A 17,094-nucleotide genomic window follows, 5' to 3' on the forward strand; every position below is an offset into this window, starting at 1 on the left:
CTGCAACTGTCTTCATAAAGGAAGCAGATAAAGTGATGGTTATGCTAAAAGTGGAGAGGGAAATTATGGCAAGGATCATAATAGATGGCAAAAAGATTAGCATTACAGAAAGTTGAAACCTTACCTGGTCCAAATGGAATGCATTCTAGGTTGCTGAAAGGGGTAAGGTAGAAATAGCAGAGGTGCTGGTAACAATCCTTCAATCTTCATTACATATAGCGGTAGTGCCAGAGGGCAGGAAAGTTGTTGATATACTACTCTGGGAGTGGGCAAGCCAGCCTGTAGTTATTGGGAAGTTACTTTTTCTTTCGGAGCGCCGATACAAACGATCATCAGCAGCTCCAAGAAACAAAAATGCTTCTGAGATCTCTTGATATCGATTCCGCACGGATAAAGCGCAAGGGCCTCGTCCATGTGCTATTCACAGCAGAAACCCTTTTTTTAGAAACTATTGTCAGGAAAAAGTAATGTTTTATTTGGAAAAGGATGAGTTAATCAAGGAGAGGCAGCATGGGTTAATTGACTAACTTGATTGAGCTCGTTGATGAGTTACGAAAGGAGATTGATCAAGGTAGTGGAATAGATTTTATGGCCAGGATTTTTGAGTCAGCAAGCGGGGGATGGGGCCCGCTCGCTGATGCGTAAAATGACACGCGGTGATGTTGGGCGTGCGTCCTGACGTCACCATGCGTCATTTAGATTTTCAGTTCGGAGGGCACACAGCCGACTCAGCTGCACGCCCGCCGAACTGTCAAGAGCCTATTAAGGCCATTTAAATAGTAATGAAAACAATTTACAAGGCTGCCCATCCAACCTTAAGGCTGGCGGGCAGGTGAAGAGCCCAGGCAGCCTTTGCATTTTTCATGGAACCTCATCCACGGGCGGGATGAGGTTTCATGAAGTGTTTATAAATTGAATTAAATTTTTTTTTAAAAATTCATTGACATGTCCCAGCTCATGTGACATTGTCACATGAGCGGACATGTCTTAAAATTTTTTATTTTCTTTATTTAAATTTTTAAAACTTAAACTAATCAGAGCAGCCTCAGGGAGATTTCTGCGCTCTTTCGTGTCCATGCACAAAAGAGCGCAGGCCCCGACTCAGAGAACCCCCACCAGCCCGCACAGGGAGCGCTCAGCGCTTCCAGGCACGCGTCACGCCTTAATTGGCCCGCCCACGTAAAATGGCAGCACAGACCCGATCGAGGGCATCGATCGAGTCCACGCCTGCCCCCGCACAACCCCCATGATGCGGGGAGAATTCTTCCCCTGGATTTTGGGAAAGCATTCAACATAATGCCACATAGGAAGCTCATCAAGAAGATGGAAACCAATGGAATTAAGGGAAAGGTGATGCTATGGAAACAAAATTAACTCAGCGGCAGGAGTAAAAAATGGTAGCGAGTGAATGTTTTGAGAGTAGGAGTTTGCAATGGTGTTTCCCAAGGATCAGTTTTGGGACAATTATTTTATCAGTTTTATTAAACAACCTAGACTTGGATGTAGGGAGCAGGATTTTAAAGTTTGCAAATTATATGAAACTTGGCAAAGTTATAATGATGAGGTTAGTTATAAGCTTCAGTATGATGAAATGGGCAGAAGCACAGCAAATGGAGGTCAATGTTAAGAAATGTGAAGCAATGGATAGACAGTATACAATAGTGGGACAATTTTGAAAAGTGCAGGTGAACAGAATGATCTTGGTATCCATAGACATAAGTCTATAAAAGTGGCAGGACAAGTTGATAGTGTGGTTTGAAAAAAAATATATGCAGATTACTTTGATTTATAATGATGGACATAGGATATAAAAACAAAGTTCATGCTGCAACTTTAAAAATCCACTGTTTATTGTGGACAATACTGGGTGCCATATTTCAGGAAAAATGTAAAGGTCTAACAAATAATACTGCGGAGGTTTCCCAGGGTATTACCTGAGATGCAGGATTTCAGTTATGATGAATGGTTAGAAAAGTTAAGACTGTTCTTGTTGGAACATAGGATGTTCAGAAGTGACCTAACACAAGTTTTCAAGATCATGAGAGTTTTTGATGAGATAGAGAAAAAATTATCCCTTTTGGCAAATAGGTCAATAACTAAAGGTCATAGATTCAAATCACAAGTAAAGTATCAAGAGGGTGGATGAGGAAAAATCTTTTCCGAGCTGTTAGGATCTGGAACACTTTGCCTAAAAAGGTGGTGGAAACTGATTCCATAAATAATTTTAAAAGAGAGTTGGTCAAATCTTTGAAGTTAAATAATCTACAGGGCTCTGGATAAAAAGCAGGAATGTGGGACTAAGCACCAGTGCTGATCGAAGAACCAACACACACATGACAGGATAAATGTCCTCCTTCTGGCCCGTGAATTGAAGACTTCCAATATAGTGGGTGGCATGCACATGCTTATTATGGCAATATACTACTTGCAATAGTTGTCTAGGTATCAAAAGAGGCATGAAGTCCCCATTAAAGCCACAGGCTTTAGGACCTTTGCACATTCAAAATTCATAAAGCATGGCTAATGCCTACTTTACTAAATTTGTTTTCTTAATTGAGCCAACACCAAGTAAATCAGATATACCTGCATGTAAAGGGGCTACTACAAGTCACGACCAACAATGCAAGTTGTAAAAATAATACTTGCATACCCTTCCTGGTTCCACATTAAAACCATAGGCAGCTCCTGGCTACCACTAAACATACGGCCTTCCTCCTGCAATAACTGAATCAGTCTCTCCCTCGCCCAATCATTCCATCCTCCTGATTGTCCTCTCCCAGTTGCTGGCCTACCACCCCAAGAAATACCTGACCCACTATCAACACAGCAGCCCCACATTGAAATATTCTTTGTAGGCAAGCTGCCTGATGTGAGGCCCAAGGCCCATTATCAGGAATGTCTCAAGTGTACTAATTCTAGTAGTTCCATTTACCAGGCTCTAACTTCTAGACCAATGTTTCTACAACTTTTCAGGTAAAATAAACAATCATGTGAAGGATGAATTGTTCACAGAATGTGTTGAATGAAGAATGATTGCTGTATTCGGTTTTAGGGTTAGGTAATAATGGTGTGTGATATCTTGCTGGTAAAATAATGGCATGTTAACGACAGATGCCATTATTGAAGTGCAAACCAGCCAACAGCTTCAGGGGATTAAGAGATATGACGTGAGTTGTGAATCTCCAGACCTTGCCAGTTGATTTATGAAGCTCCATGATCAGCTTTGCATTGAAGACCTCCTGCCCTTAACCTCCTGATTATTTTTCAAAACTTGCTTGGTTTGCACATTATTTGTGCATTAAACTCGCCACAGAAAATTAAGTTTGGTAATTAAAATCATTAGTGCTTATTTAACAATGTGACAATTGTTAATGCAATGTCAATCAACCTGTCTGCTCAGAAATTGAATAATTTAAAACTACAAAGCCTAATTTCTATGGCTGGTAATTTGCTCTTAGAGATTTTAAAAATGCCATACTTTCAATTACATTTTTTTACTACTTTTCCTTCCTCATTTTGTCTTCCTCTCACTCCAATCCTTCTTTCTCTCTATTCATTTCTATTTCTGTATCTGATTTGACTCTAATTCACCCGCCTTTTCAGTCATTCCTTTGCTTGTTTCTCAATCTTTAAATCTCATTGGTTAGTTAGATACACTCTTGGTCTCACTGCTCACTAAGTTCCACACACTCCATTGCTCTCAACACTCCATTATCAGCTCGTACTTCTGACAAGTTACGGTGTAAAAAAAAAACAGCTTTTCTGTTAGAGAAATGTCTTAACTGTGAGATTCGACACTGCAATATCCAATCAAACAAATTGCTTTGATTCCTGCAACTATGTTTTGCATTCCATTCAAAGCAAGAGATAGGTCTATGTTGTTCAAGAGTGCTGTGTCTAAGGTCTGACCCCTGTTACACTTTGTAGTTTTTTTCTCCCTCAGATTAAGATTGGCAAGATTAAAAGTGGTCAAAAGGCATTAACAAAATTCATGCTTTCCAATGGTTTTGCATAAAGACAGAAGTGCTGATACGTTATAAAATCACTACCATTGTCCAGTCCATTTACTCTTCCTTCTTTATTCTCTATTTCAAAGAACATAGAAAAATAGTGATAGCTTTAGACAGCAGCAAAATGAAACAGCTCTTTGGGAGTCTTTTGAGGATTAAGTTCACCCCATGTGGTCTGGTGAAGGATCATTCTTTGCACAGCATCAAGTAGAGAGGAAGGATCTAATCAAAAGCTTTGAGCAAAGTTCATCCTGAAATTCCACCTCAGGTCACACTTCAGCACCCTCTACTGGCCAGTCATAAAGTAACATTGATGGAAGTGACAAGGCATCCCCTGCTCCTGGTCTGTGATTTCAATCATGCTCTACTGCATGGATCACCACAAGAGGGTAGAAATGCGAAGGGGTGTCAAGGATAATGGATGGGGAGGAGATAAACTATCATCTGGTTCTTCAGATGAGATCATAAGTCGCAAAGCTGTAGACAGCATGTTATGGCCATAAAAAATGGCTCTGTTTGGCTCTGTTTTGCTCTGTTTCACTCTTTTTTGCTCTATTTGGCTCTGTTTGGCTCTGATTCACTCTGTATTGCTCTGTTTGGCTCTGTTTGGCTCAGTTTGGCTCTGTTTGGCTCAGTCTGGCTCTGTTTTGCTCTGTCTGGTTCTTTTTGGCTCTGTATCACTCTGTTTTGCTCTGTTTGGCTCTGTATGGCACTCTTTGTCTCTGTTTCGCTCTGTTTCACTCTGTTTGATATTGTTTGGCTCTGTTTGTGTAAAATATATAAGAATGTTCTCACAATGACCCTTGCATATTTAGGTGGAATTTAATGGCTATAACAATGGGCCATCCACCAGCTGGGGAACCAACAGCAACACCGCCACAAGCATTTCCAGCAGCCCCATTGGGATCAAGTTCCACTCAGGCAGCTCATTGGCTTCCGCCAGGGTGTCCATCTCCTTGTGGCAATTTCCAACTGGGCTTCCTGGTATGAGGCCAATATCCTGCCCATGAGAACTGGCACCCAATCAGAGGCTGGCAGCTCTCCAATACTGCAGCATCACTGTAAGCATGGAGTGGGGCCTAGTAGCAGGATCATAGCTGGAGCCCCGGGCCAAGTTGAGTGGGGCGGGATTTCCAGGGACAGTCAGGAAGGCCCAGTGAGGAGGGGAGGGGAGGGGAGTCATGGTCAAGGTCATGGGGTGTTGCTTCCCGAGGGTCCCAACATTTCCACTGGTGGGTCCCTCCATTACATTCAGGATGTCATAGAATAAAGGACACCCAGTAACCAGGTTTACCTGCTGGCCTTCACACATAGCACAGAGTGTGAAACTGGCAGTTTGGGAAAGGGGTGAACTATAAATTTAAAAATAAATTTCATTTTAATTTTAATAATTTTTTAAACACAGTAAAGATGGCAGGGCAGGTGATATATCACGGCAGCAGCGTGTGGGAGATTCTGGATGCAACTGCAATCTATGGCAACCACATCAATAGTAAGTGTCTCTGGCTTGAGGAGCTTTGGCTCAGAGTTGTTGTGCTGGAAGCTGAGCTGCAGTCATTGCACCAGATCAGGGAAGGGGAAAGATACCTGTTCCAGAAGACAGCCACACCCCTTAGGTTAGCATTGCTGGGTTTGGTCAGTGGTCAGGGACAGGAGTGTGTGACTGTGAGTCAGGCAGCTAAAGGGATCGAGAAGGCGGGAGCGGAGGAGCCTCAGCCCTTTTGATTGAGCAACAAGTCTGAGGTTCTTGCAGCTTGTATGGACAAGAGTGAAGCCTGTAGTGTGGATGAGCAGACTGACCATGGCACCATAAAACAGGGAACCATTTAAGTAGGGGGAGTTAAAAGGAATTTAGTGGAAGTAAGGGACAATATAGTCAGGGATTTAAACACTGTTCTCTGCAAACAGATATGAAAATCCAGAAGCCTGTGTTGCCTGCCTGGTGCCAGGGTTCAGGATATCTGCTCAGGGCTGTAGAGTAACTTGCAGTGGGAGGGGGAGGTCCAGTTGTCATGGTCCATGAAGGTACCAATGACACCGGTAAGACTAAGAAAGAGGTTCTGGATAGGGAGTGTGAGAAGCTAGGTACTAAATTAGAAAGCAGAACCTCAAAGATAATAATCTCTGGATTATTACCTGAACCATGTGCAAATTGGACTGGCTCAAAAACTGTGGTGGCAGAAATAGATTCTGGTTCGTGAGGTACTGGCACTAGTACTGGGAAAAGCGGGGGCTGTACTGTTGAGATGGAGTTCACCTGAACCGTGATGAGACCAGTGTTCTCATGAGTCATATAATTAGGGAAGTAGAGAGGGCTTTAACGTAAATAAAGGGGGGAAGGGATCATGCAGGGGAAGACTGAGTAAATTAAAGGGAAATGACAAGGAAATAGATCAAGGTTGCAATAAAAGTAATGATAACGAGAGGAGGGCAGGAAAGGACAGGGATCGCAAACTTAAGAGGGTGCCAGCAGATAGGGCCAGAGTTTACAAAAACTGTGAAAAAAACTGAATTAAGGGCTCTGTATCTAAATACCCACAACATTCTCAATAAAACAGATGAATTGTTTGTTCAAACAGAAATTCATATGTGTGATTGATAGCCATTACAGAGACATGACTACAAGGAAACCAAAGCTAGGAACCTTAATATCCAAGGAAACATTTAGGAAGGACAGGAAATTAGAAAATGGTGGTGGGGTGGGACTGTTAATTAAAGACCCCATTATTACTGTAGTGAGCGATGGCTTTAGTTCTAAAGATCATGATGTGAGCAGAATCATCCCTGATTTGCACTTAGCATGGTAGTGGGCGTGAAAAGCCAGTCTCAATGGTGGGTTTTTCACGTCGCATCGTCCCCTTCCTGGCATGTCCCGCCTCGTTAGTAATGCCTTCATGGGAAACACTCTGGTTTTGCCTGCCACGCCATGACCTGAGTGCTTCCCTGCTCCGGACACCATGCTTAAAGCGCACCAGAGCACAGCCTACTTCATGTCTACAGAACAGGACTGCTTCAGGCGAGAGATGGTCCTGAAAGCAAAGAAGACGGCAGCCCCCAAATTTAGTGACGCCTCTCTGGGATACCTGCTGAGGGCAGTGGAAGCCAGCCGCCATGTCCTCTAGTCCCACTCTGGCTGCAGGAGGTCCACCCGAGTCACCAATCCCACCTTGATGGCGGTGGCAGAGGTGGTCAGCACCAGTGGAGCACAGAGAAGGTCAGCCATCCAGTGCAGGAAGAGGATGAATGATCGCATCCATTCAGCCAGGGTAAGTCAATCACCTCATCACTCTCAACTCACACAGTCCCAAACCCATCACATTCACAGGGATCTCACACCTCAAGGGAAAATTTCATTAACTGTACAAACACCCTCACATCCCCATCAGGCTCACATCCTCTCAAGCTCACATCCTTATCCTGTCCATGGTTCTGCACACCACACAATCATTCCATGCAGTGCCTTGCATCCTGCTCAAACTCTCTCCATCTGTTTTCATGCAGCAGAAGTTGGCTCACAACAGCAGGGAGAGGTCCCAGACCAAGGGTGGAGTGGCCCACATTAGGCCTCTCACTCACTTTGAGGAGCGTGCCATTGTGCTGGCTGGTGAGGATGTGGACCATACCTGCGGCGACGGTGAGGTCGGTGGTGAACACCCACATGAGAATCCTGTAACACATCATCCCTCTCTCAACACAACCGTGAGTGCTCTCTCTCCTGCTTTTAACTCTGCTGCCATGCACTAATTATCTCTACTTTGGTTCACAGGGAGCTCTGCCAAGCAACTGATACCATCAGCCAGCCAGTCCCTCAGCTCCATGCACATCCTCACCTCCAGCCAAGAGGACACCTCCTCCATTGAAGAGCTGGAAATAAGCAGCCTGGAAAACCTGTCACAGCTCTTAACCACACCCTCCGCCAGCACAAGGACACACACCTCGGTGGGACCTAGATCTAGAGCAGGTTCGGGTTCACAATCTGGTGGTCACCGCACGAGCACGTTTCTGCCGCAGGAGGAGGCAGGTTCAGCCGAGCTCCCCAGCACTCGGAGGACTGCTGGGGAAGAGGCATCTGTCAGGTCCGAGTCAGATGATGAGCCTCTGGATTCGGCCTCCCAACTCATCGTGGAGAGTCAGCAGAAGGCAGGAGATTATCACGCGGAGAAGTTGGAAGCCCTCAACAGAGGGTACATGAGTTAGAGGAGTGCATCTGCCTGCTTTCTGATGAAGTGATTATCTACTCAGGAATCTCAGAGGCTGTCAGCTGCTTTCAGTCCTCTTTGCCTATGACCTCTCAACCTTGACCTCTGTCATCGCAGAGGGAGCAGCTGGCCCACAGTCAAAGTAAGCCAGGGTCCTCCAGGCCTCAGCCCCCCGGAGGATGCACGCTGAATTCATCAAAGTCAACAGGACCAACCATTGCACAGGCTGTCTCCACCCCTGCTGTGGATGTCAGGGCAGCACTTAAAAGAAGTGGTAGGCCTAGGAAAGTTAACAAATTCTGATCGCAAGTGGTTGAACAGTTGAACAAATATTGTCACTTTATAATCTGAAAATATATTCACTTTCACTGAACAATGTGTAATGTTGTCTTTCAGCTACATTGACAGGCTTTGCTAGTCCTCCAACTGCATGCCCCCTCACTAGACGTTCAGCTGCATGGAGTCAACCCACGAGTGATTCTGGAGGGAGAAGTGTGTGTGTGTGGCAGGGCCTTTTGGAACCTTGTGCAAGCACTGTTCCATGCACACGGAGCCTTCATCCATCACACTCATCTTACTGTCCCGTGCATTTTCAATGTTGCCTGCTGGGGTTCTCTTTCAGTTGTCCATCTGAGATGACCTGCATCTCCGCCCATCCACTGACTGCACCCATGCAGCACCTGTTCTCGTCCAACACGAGGCTCCGCTCATTTTCAATTTTGACAAGGATGGCCATAGTGAAGTTTTGGATCAGCTCCCCCATCCTTTCCTCTCTCTCAGTCTTCCATGTCCTTTCCTCCATCACTGTCGACCCCCCTGGCATCACCTTCCACCTCCCCACTGTCACCTACCAACCCGAACCCTTGTCTTTCCAGGATGTCCAGGTGAACGTGCATGTTTCCTACCTTCCTGAGAATCCCACCCCCATCCACATTGACTTCCCTGAACTCCTCCTTCCCACCCCCAGGGTCTGTGCCTGCCTCCGAGTCCCCACCAACTATCATCTCCATCCCTTCTACTGCTACCATCGCACCCTCACCCTCCCACTCTACCAGTTCCCTCTGCCACTTCTTAAACTCACCATTCCCTCCTATCGTGCCCACCTTCAATTCGCTTCCCAGGAGGCAGTCATTTACTCCACAGACCCCTCCCTTGCACATTAACCTGGGCATGGCCCCACTGCATAACCCCTCCTCCATCCTTACTCCCCCCTCTATCCTTACTCCCTTGTCCACCCTTATTCCATAACCCCTGCCCTGCCCCATGCCACCTTTCCCTCTCCAAATTTTCTCACCTCCTGCCCGGACACCTTCCCCCCTCCAAGCTCCCTCTTCCCCGCCTCCGGACACCTTCCCCCTTCCAAACTCCCTTCCCCTCCAAGACACCTTCCCCCCTTCCGAATTCCCTCCCCTCCAGACACCTTTCCGCCTCCGAACTCCCTCTCTTACACCTTCCTCCCCCCTTCCACCTACCTCCCCGTTTGCTGCATTCTACCCATTTCATCCACCTCCCCCTCCCAACCTCATCCCCCCCAACCTTAGACCCCCAGTACACCTTCCTCTTCCACTCACTGCTAGACAATTTTTTCTTGCTCCATTGCCGATCATCTGTAGCAGTCCATGGCCAAGACCGTGATGTTCAGAAGCAGACATGAAGCAGCAACGGAGACCTCCCACCTTCCAAGAGCTGCTTCACGGCAGAACTTTGTTCATGAGAATCCACCCAGCATGCGATGCATGTGTTCCTCCAGTATTCTGTAGCTCTAATACTCCAGCATCTTCTCCTCGGATTACCGGGATCTGAGCAGGGTCCTAAAGGTGAGTCGCTACTCCTGCAAGTCTCACTTGTCCAGGCGTGTTCTGGGCTGGCATGTTTTCCCTCCAGCTTAATTTAAAATCAGGCATGGAGGGAACTTCTGGTCGGGCCTTACTTTGCATCCCAATAACGGGATGCAAATTGTGTTCATGCCGGCCTCTGGTGGGACTCATGTTTCACCATGGCTGACACCATCGGATGATCCCATTGCGCTTTCAGTCCAGCATGCAGCCAATTTCTGCCTTTCACGCTGAATTGTAACCGCCCCCCTCCCCCCCCCCCCCCCCCCCACCCCCCCCCTTGCCCACCATGACGCCTGCCACCAACAGGACCAGACGTTTCCACCCATAAAATCAATTTTGAATGGAATTAAGAAATAGCAAGGGACAAAAACGTTGGTGGGAGTTGTTTATAGGCCACCAAATAGCAATGGTAATGTAAGTCACAGTATAATCCAGGAAATTAGACGTCTGGCAAGGGTATTACAGTAATCATGGGGGATTTAAATCTACATATAGACTGGGTAAATCTAATTAGTACTAATGTTGTGAAGAGTAAATTCCTCACATTTATGCAAGATGGTTTTCTAGAGCAGCACATTGAAGAACCAACTAGGGAACAGACTTATTTAGATCTAGTATTGTGCAATGAAAAAGAGCTAATTAATAATCTTGTTGTAAAGGAGTCTTTAGAATCAACCCTCTGTTCTTCCACATGAGTTCTCACTACTGAAATGATTGAATCTTTAAATTCTTCCAAAAGAATTATTTCGCTAGGAGCTCCATAGGTTGTCTCTATTTTTAATGCCTGTATCCAGCAGTCAAAATTACTTTGCTTTACTGTTTCAAACTCAATATAAGTTTGCCCAGGCTGTTTTCTCATATTCCTAAATTTCTGCCTGTATGCTTCAGGAACCAACTCATATGCACTCAAAATAATCTTTTTCACCACATCATAATTCACTGACGTTTCTTCTGGTAGTGAAGCATATACCTCAGGCGGCCTACCTCACAACTTAAACTGTAATAATAATGTCCAGTTCTCCTGTGGCCATTTCATCTGTTTAGCTAGCTTCTCAACTGAAATAAAGAATGCTTCAATATCTTTTTCCTCAAACTTTGGAAGAGCATGTACAAATTTAAACATCTCCCCACTAGGTTCTACTCTAGAGGTAAATCCTTCCTCACCTACTGGCATCTCTTTTTTAACTGCCAACATTTTCAGTTAGAATTCTCTATCTCTCACTTCTTCTCTGTCCTCCTTCTCTATCTTCCCTTTCTCTAATTCCCTTTTAAAAACCATTTCTCTGCCCTTTGCTTCTAATTCAAGTTTTTTTTCAGTTCCTTTGCTTATTCAAATTCAAGCATCTTTATTTGTAACTGAAGTCTCACTACCTCCATCTGTGACTCACTAGTGTCAGGTTTCACTTCCAACTGTGGATGCAGTGCCATACTCTTAATTATATCTGATTTCCTAGCACCCTCAGGAAACCCCAATTTTAACTTATCTGCCAACTCTGATTGGGTTGGAGAAAATAACCAAAAGTAAGTTAACAGAGTTGTGTCTTCTACTCCCAGGCAAGACTTAACAATTGCCAAAACCATCTTACAGTTTCACGACTTCTAAAATACCTCACCAACTCCTGAATTCAAAGTGCTTCTTGTACTCGTAACCTTAAGATTCACCAATTCCAAACTAACCAAGGAATTAGAAATATTTTTGATCCTGGATAAGCCCCCAGTTCTTATGACCCAGCAGTTGGTAAAGCTGAGATATTTAAAAATCCCAGAGGGAAACTTTAAACAACTGTCATAACCCATATTTATATTTTTGTATGTTTGAAATGCAGCTCTAAATTCAGGAATCAGACCACCAATTCTGGAGAGGTTTTATATCCAAATACATGAGACATTTATTAATTTGCACAAGTTAAATATATACACATGGCTACAAATTACTACTATCATAACTTTTAACAAATTCTCAAACTAGTCTCCATTAAGACAACAGCAACCCATAGACTTTAAGCAGACACCAGGCAAAGCATTTTCACCTTACAAATTCAAAATGAGGTTCCTTTCACTTTGGTTCCTGTGGATACAGTTGTAGGCTTACAGCTGATTTGATCTTATATTGCCTCTGCCCTGCACATACACAACTGCTGTATGTTATACCCAACATAGCTCATTGAATGTACATTCTCATTGTACCACCAAACCCTTTTAAATCCACCTGTTCTAACAGTAAAACCCCTTTCATAGTGCCAATTTTATTAGTAATATAAAGATTGGTTGGTCTCTGCTAGCTGGGTGCCAAAATTCACTCCCCTTCTTGAATTTTCTATTCAACAAAAATGCAAATGTACTCTATCTCTTTTACATCTCAAAACGAGTATGCATCAAAGCACCCAGACTAGCTGTCTTTAATCCAATTAAGACACACCCACAGACTAAACCTCTATTTCAAAAGAAAAATATTTTCCAATAATACTGCATACATTAATAGCTTCATGACACAGGCAACTTCTGTTGTTGCTGACAGTAGAGACAATGCTTGACCATGCCTTCAATGTCACTGTAAATGCCTGGTCACCATACATAGCTACGTGCAAGCATTTTCATCTTTGATATGCCTGAATGCACTCTGTGGATCTCTGTCAAGAGTGGCTCTCTACCTTGTGATGGTATAATAACTCCTGAACTCCACAACAAAATTCCATCTTGACAGCTTAATTCCATGTTTCTGACATGGAATCGTCTCAATTCTTTAGATACAGGTGAGTTTGGCCATCCTTGCAAAACAACATCTCCGGCTTTTAACAATATTGGATCTCTGTTTGTCCACTTTCTAATTTGTTTGCACACACAGGCAAAGAATCTAAGAAATTCAATAATAGCACTAATTCTTGTGGAACGGGAATAGTTACAATACTATCTGGTAACGGGGATGACAGAGCACATCTGCATTTGCAATGTGTAGATTAGTGAGGTACATAAAAGTATCCTCACACGTGACTAATTTCACAGCCCAGCTTTGGATTCTTGCTGATGCTGATGCTATTGGTAGAATTGCCTTATCCTCACTGAATAATCTCGTTAAAGGTTTATGGTCCAATACAATGGTAAAATATTGTCCATGTAGGTACTGGTGAAACATTTTTACACCGAGTATTACTGATAATCCTTCTTTTTCTAACTGAGAATAGCACTTCTCAGCTTGGGAAAGGGTTCTCGAGACATAGCCTATGGGCCTTTCTGATCCATTTTCAATTTTATGTGATAACACATCTACATTGTAAAGAGAGGCATCACATGGTGATACCAACTCTTTTGATGGGCTGTAGTGTACCAATGAACATGACAAATGCAGCAATTTCTTTGCTTTCACAAAGGCTTCTTTCTGTTGTGAACCTAATGACTAACGTTGGTTATTTTTTTAGCAGCAAGTGTAATGGTGCCAAAATAGTTGACAAGCTAGGTAAGAAGCAGCTATAGTAGTTGATCATACTCAGGAAGGACTTAAGTACATTGGATGGTGCATCTTTTATTGCCCAAACTTTACCTTCTACCTGATGCAAACCCATGGCGTCCACCCTGTGACCTAGATAAGTGATTTCTGGTGCTTGAAATGTGCATTTTTCCTTCTTTAACTGCACACCGGCTTCCATGAACCTTCTTAGCACCTCTTCCATGTTGGCTGAGTGCTCAGTCTCAGTTGACCCAGTGATGAGTTGGGCTGTCCATAGCTTGTAAGAGACTGTGACAGTGACAATGCCCTTTACTTGAATAGATTCTCCCTGTGTTAGTTCTTAATTTAGCAGTTGTCCGCTCCAAACTTATTGGCTGTCTGCCTTCGTTAAGGTACCTAAAACCACTGTAGCTGAGGCATCAGTATCCACTTCCATTGTCAGTGGCTTCTCATTCACTTGTACTGTCACTGTAATAGGCTTAGTCTTCGCAGCAGTCACATTATATAAGGAGTAAACATCAGGAGCAGCAGCTTCAGCCTTTGCTGTACCCATTACTTCCATCATATTTATTTGCTATTTTACAGACTGCTTCAACTTTGTCCGGCATTGCCTAACCATGTGACCTTTCTTTTAACAGTAATAGCATGCTGCCTCTTTGAATTTACAGATATCTGCTCCGTGGTCACCTCCACATCTATAGCAATTTTCTCTTGAAACCAATGGTGAAGTGTTTCTGTTAGGCTTCTTAATGTTTCTCACAGAGACCATTGATTCGTGCAGGTCTGGCTTTCGCACCATACTTGGCGGCAGGTTCCTGCCCAACATGAAGTGTAGCGCCATTACCCGTGTGTTGCAAAGGCTGCAACTCTCTCACAGCATTTTCCATGGCGAGCGAGATGTCTAGGGCACGTTTAAGATCGATATCGACCTCAGCGAGTAAATGGAACTGAATGCTGTCGTCCTTGACTCCACACACCAATTGGTCCCGCAGCATATCGGTTAAAATGTATCCGAAGTCACAGTGTTCTGTTAACTGCTTCAGGTTCGCTACTTAGGTTGTCATGGACTCTCCTGGGGCCCAAAATCTTGAACTGAATTTAAAGCGCTGCATTATCATGGATGGCTTCGGCTGGAAGTTTGTTTTCACTCGGTCCGCTAATTGGCTATATGACTTGGAATTGTGCGGGCTCGGGACAGTCAGGTTATGATTCAAGTTATATGTTTTACTGCCGCATATACTTAAGTGGATCGCTTTCCACTTTTCTTCGGTGGTTATTTCATTTGCTACAAAGTAAAATCCAGGGCACTCAACATACTGACTCCAATCTTCAATATTAGCATCACATGGATCGATTCTCCCAAACAGCGGCATGACAGGCGAATAGCTTTTTATTTAATTCAATTTACTCACAGGAACAGGGCGAGGTGCAGAGTCGAAGTTGATTTTACCCTCGTCGCCACATGCAATGACTCTATTGAGCAGGCTGGTTTCATCAAGAAACAATTAAACTTTATTACAGAGACATTTTCAGTGCTTGCACGCTGGACCAGATCTCTCATCAGAAAGGCCCCACCCCGCGGATTGCCCGCGCTAAGAGCTCACTGGTCGGCGCTCCCACAGCATATCACATGACCCATGAATGGCAGGAGGGAACAACTATACATCCAGTAACCACAAAGGCCTTACATCTAAGCAAAGGAAACTGTGAAGCTATGAGGGGAAAATTGGCTATGGTAGATTGGGAAACTATGTTAAAATGTATGAAAGTTTTTATGTTTTTTGTCATCAGGTTCACTTTGTCCACCGAACATGAACTACACCCTTGATATCAATACATTAGTTGGTGCTTGAAACAATAGAGGCAGAGAGACCGATTGACTGAACAAACATTAGTGGTTTATTGAAACTAAGAACAGAGCACTAACACCATGTGTGCTTCTTCAATCATCTCCAGCTCCAGACTTAAAACATACCAAAGTAGCCCGTGCTGTATAGTGATTGGTCGATAGTCACGTGGTCAGTAACCTAAATTTTCCTAAAAGTACATAGTGCTCCACTTTACCACGTCCCTCCCCGTTTACTTGAAAGTACAATTGGCAAGCTTCACAACATCCCAATTATTTACATGAATAACTATTTACAAGTAAAGTCTCTCAGGAGCCTTCCTCGGATATGTTGAGCGTCGTAGCTCAATGACCTCAGCTGTTTTTTTCTGAGATCCCCTCCTCTGGGGTCAATTGTCCACCAGGCTCTTTGGTGGAAGTGGGCAAGTTTGTGTCTTTGACCCTCTCGGGTCCAACATACCCCACTGGCACTACCAAATTGTGGGACATTTCTTCCACGTTTGGTGCAGACTCAACTGCAAATGATGATGGTGTTCCTTCTTGTGGGTGTCTCTCTCTTCTCTGGAAATGATCCACGTGTCATCTAATTATTCGGCCATTTATCGATACATTATAGGAGAGAGGTCCTGTCACAGCACTCACTTTGCCTAATAGTCAATTGGGCCCATCTCCAAAGTTCTTTGCGAGAACTGTGTCTCCCACTGTGAAATTTCTTTCATGATTATGGTCATCATGTCTAGTCTTCTGGGCCTCTTGACTTCTCTCCACCCTCCCCCCTAAATTCGGCCTGATAAGAGTTAGATGTGTGTGGAGAACGTCTCTTCATTAGTAATTCAGCAGGGGCAATACCGGTGGTTGTGTGTGGCATCGTCCAGTATGCGAACAGGAACCATGAAAATCAGGTGCTGATGGAATCCCTGTCCAGCTTTTTGATCATGGACTTAAAAGTTTGGACCGCCCACTCAGCCAAACCATTAGAGGCAGGGTGGTAAGGCGAGGTTCTGATATGAGATATTCCGTTGAGGGTTGTAACCTTGTGGAACTCCCCACTGGTAAATGCAGTCCCGTTGTCTGACACGAGCACCTCTGGTAACCCGCGCACTGTCGCAAATGGTCCATGGTGGCAGCAGATCTGGGTGACCGGACTTCGTAGACATCCATCCACTTGGAGTGGGCACCTATTAGTAAAAGGAACATAGTGCCCAAGAAGGGTTCCAAGTAGTCAGTGTGCAGGTGCTGCCCTGGCCATTCCCAGAATGCAGTGGAGCTAAGGAGGGTAGCTTTTGTACCTGCTGGCATTGAAGACAACTTTTGACTAGGGTTTCCATGTCAGTGTCCAACCCTCTCCCGTAGAGCATAAGGGACTGGCCTGGCTCTGATAAATCTAAGGGTTGCATTAGGGTCTATGTGGATTTTGGCTTGTAGCCCACAAATCCTTTCTAGCTCGTCACTGAAAATGGGATTGTACTTTTGCAACAATTCCTGTAAGTTTCTCGTTCTGATTTGAAAAATCTCAGCACATTGCAAATTAATCTTTTTGAGTCACTTGCAACCAATTAAACCAAGGCCCACCTCAACTACTATTATAAGGGGTAAATTTGCAGAATGATCCCCATACTGCACCAGGGCGTGACATTTCCCTTTCACTCTTATTTTTTTGCCTATGTATGTTTTTAATTTGGTCTCCAATCCTTCCAAGGATGGACTCCTTTATTCAAGTATCTGAACATATGTTCTCCTATCTCAGACATTGATG

General features: G+C 44.3%; 1 non-coding gene across 1 annotated transcript; it reads right to left on the reverse strand.

The window, feature by feature from the left end:
• Positions 1 to 309: 309 nt before the first annotated feature.
• LOC144683152 (U11 spliceosomal RNA) lies at positions 310 to 441 on the reverse strand. The gene has a single exon (XR_013577196.1). It is a non-coding gene; the product is annotated as a U11 spliceosomal RNA (small nuclear RNA).
• Between the last annotated feature and the right edge of the window lie 16,653 nt (positions 442 to 17,094).

Source organism: Cetorhinus maximus, chromosome 7, assembly GCF_964194155.1.
Source record: "Cetorhinus maximus chromosome 7, sCetMax3.hap1.1, whole genome shotgun sequence".
In the NCBI taxonomy this organism is placed as follows: domain Eukaryota; kingdom Metazoa; phylum Chordata; class Chondrichthyes; order Lamniformes; family Cetorhinidae; genus Cetorhinus; species Cetorhinus maximus.